Below are 3,152 nucleotides of genomic sequence, written 5' to 3'. Positions count from 1 at the left end.
ACGTTAGAATGCGAGTGCTATCGGAATAGAAGGAGAGGATCTTGATGAGGATTTTGAAGAGGAAGGATGAGCAGATGATTCGTGAAGATGAAGTCAAGGGACAAATAGCCAACAAAGGCAAGCCACCTCTTGATGCATATCTCATCCTAATTATCTTACTCTTGCATTATTAGCACTTTTATAAATTGCATGTTTTTATTTATTTATGTGAGTGGTCCTGCCACTCGATGTTTTGTTATTCCACCCTTACGGGTGCAGCCCTCGTTGATACCTACTAAACAAATACCTGTTAGTGATATGGTGTTTAACACCTTATCATCTTTGTCGCCGCTTTTCAAATAAAGTTGGACTATAGGTTGGGAGCCCTTTGGAAAAAGGAATTTGGAAAAGGTTTTAAAGAAAATGAGTTCTTTGAAAACCTTGGAATGGGGCAACCCTGCCCAAGTGGGAATTTTATAAAAATGTTTTGAGAAAGATGGTGCTGAAGGAAAAAGGAGGAACTTGTGTTTTCGAAAAACTTTGGTGACCATAGTACGAAACCGGACCTAGCCAGTACAACCACATTACCCTTTAGTGGGACGGGGCGTAGCGTAGTAGTTTGTCTCGCCTTAGTTTGGGTCCTGCAAGTGTAGTGGCAGTCCGACCATGGACGCTTCGACCGGGCTTCTTCCCATGAGAAGGGACGCAACCCATTTGCCTGTTTAGGTACGCGGGGTACAACTTATGAGCTCCCATTGAAAGATGCCTAAGAGGTTGGATGGCATTCCGGAGGGTCGGGTGTCGGGGACTTTGCAACTCCTGGGTAAACGACATCCCGGACTCGGTGTTGGGAGGTACAACTCATTCGGCATGTCTTAGGCTAAGGCGAGCAAGCGAAAAACTACGATCGGTTATCCGAGCCTCGCGTTTTGACGCTTGGTGAACCAGGGATGATCCCGGCGGATTTATCGGATCTTGTGGGGAAAGTGTACAACCTCTGCAGAGTGTAAATCTATTCGAATAGCCGTGTCCGCGGTTATGGACATGGGAATGGCGGTACTTGGCATTAAAGGAAAGTTTTGTTTTACAAAAAGTGTTGTCCAAAAGGTTTTGGAAATGTACCTGGGAGGTACGGAAAAATACCAGTGGGACTGGTGGAGATGTACTTGGGAAGTACGGTGGAAAGTTGGAAAAGTTGTTTTGGTCATACTGAGATGGCCGGAAAGGAAAATGGGTCGCCCTTACCTATTAGTCTCCAAAGAAAACTTGTTTTCAAAAAGGTTTTTCAACAAAGATATAGAGATTTTATTACTCTTGGGAGAATCAATCTCTCACTCCTTGTAACCCTAGAACAGTGCCTGTTTTTGCTACTGCCAAATATGCATATCCTTTACTTCTCTCTAAGGTGGTTTGCGAGTACAATTCATAATGTACTCATGGCTTTGTCCCTGGCTATTTACTTGGCCAGACTTGGTGGATTCCAACAGATGAAGAAGCAGTCGACGTCGTCTATGCGAGCTAGGAACGTCTTCCCAGTCAGTTGCCTGTAGGGTTATGGCATGACTTGGGCCATGCGAACGCTTTCGTCTGAAGTATTTCCGCTGTGTGATTGTTAATCCCCTGCCATTGCGTCTCTTATGTAAGTATTGGTCATGTGACCTGTTGTAATCCTTTTTATTCGGTACTGAAATGGATGATGTATTTGATACCAGTTCGGTTATGCTTTCACGACACACTGATCATGGGATCGTGAATGTCTATGCATAACGGGTGTTTCGGACAGCTAGTCCGGGGCCCCACAGAGCTGGTATCAGAGCCATCCTGACTGTAGGAGACCCTAGTTAGCATGGACGTTAGTTAGGAAACCGGTACTTTGAAAAAAAAATTCTAAAACAAATTCTTTCTTTAGTAAACGGAAGCATAGCTTATAATTTTCTTATCCCTTCAAAAATTTCAAATTCTTACATCACTCTCTGATTGCCAAAGACTTTGGAAACCTTTTACTCTCCTACCTCATCCTCTTCCAAACCTAGATATTGGACGATGTCCCGAAATCAGACTCAGAAACTCGAAGTTGAAGATAGGTCAACTCTTCAGGAAGTCTCCAGTATCTTCGACTGCAGCTACTAAAGAATGGATACCAACTTAGCAGTACACGTATAGAGAAAATAAGAGCATATCTTTGGTTATCACCAAAGTCTGTTAAGGAGTTGACATTGTTCCTCTTTGGACTTGCATGTTTGCAGTCGTCAAGGATCAAGTCCTTAGTTCTTTACTAGTAATCTTTAGGCCCATCACAAGTAGTTGTCATCCATGGAACTCTCCAGCAACTACCCCTCCGAATTGAGACCATAAGATCCTATGCAGTTTTCGCCCCCGACTCAACATCAACTCAACATCAGGTCCACTTCACCACCAACTGCTACAAGAATCAATGTTGAAGTTAATATCAGCAAAATGAAGACGTCTGCATCTCTGACCAACCCAAGCCGATAGGATGGATAGGACAAACTCAATTGCTTCGATTGAGCTACCCCTGCGTATTAGGTATCCTTGGGTATTTGAAATACCTCGTGTGGTTTTCATGATTGCTTGCGGTGTTCTGAATTTGCTGCTTGAGTGCTTGTGATTGCTTGTTGTGTGTATGTTTGTTTTGGCCCTTTGGCCTGGAAAACCCTTGTTGTGTGCTAACCTTGTCTAGGAAACCCCCCTAAGTCGTTTTTCTTCGCATCCGCTCAGGTTTTTGGTAGAAATTTTAACTGGAGTTGTAGAAGTAAATGGGAAACCCTAACTCTAACTTGGGTAAGCGCTAGATGCAACCATGTTTTCCCAAAATGCCAACTTCAGTACGACACTCAGCCAAAAACACCCTGCGATGGCAAGGAAACAAAAACCAGTGCCTTCAGGATCGACTGCAACTCCATGAGAAGATGAAGCCATACAAATTTTATCTAACCTTAGAGCATAATCGCGCTAACCTTGAGATTATCTACTTAAAACCGCAGCCTAACGCGCCTTCTAACAAGATAAGTGAGCTGTATCACCGAAGCCAAGTTACTCTGCAAGGTCCATCTAGTCCTCATCAAGCGAAGCCTTTGAAGAAAATTCAAGACTTAGAAATTGGTGTACTTTAATAAGCACCAACCCTAAGGTTGAAGACTATTTTTGACGAC

The sequence above is a fragment of the Lolium rigidum genome, chromosome 4 (assembly GCF_022539505.1).
Source record: "Lolium rigidum isolate FL_2022 chromosome 4, APGP_CSIRO_Lrig_0.1, whole genome shotgun sequence".
Classification (NCBI taxonomy): domain Eukaryota; kingdom Viridiplantae; phylum Streptophyta; class Magnoliopsida; order Poales; family Poaceae; genus Lolium; species Lolium rigidum.
The sequence above is the reverse complement of the archived record's forward strand: the minus strand, read 5'-3'. Positions refer to the sequence as shown.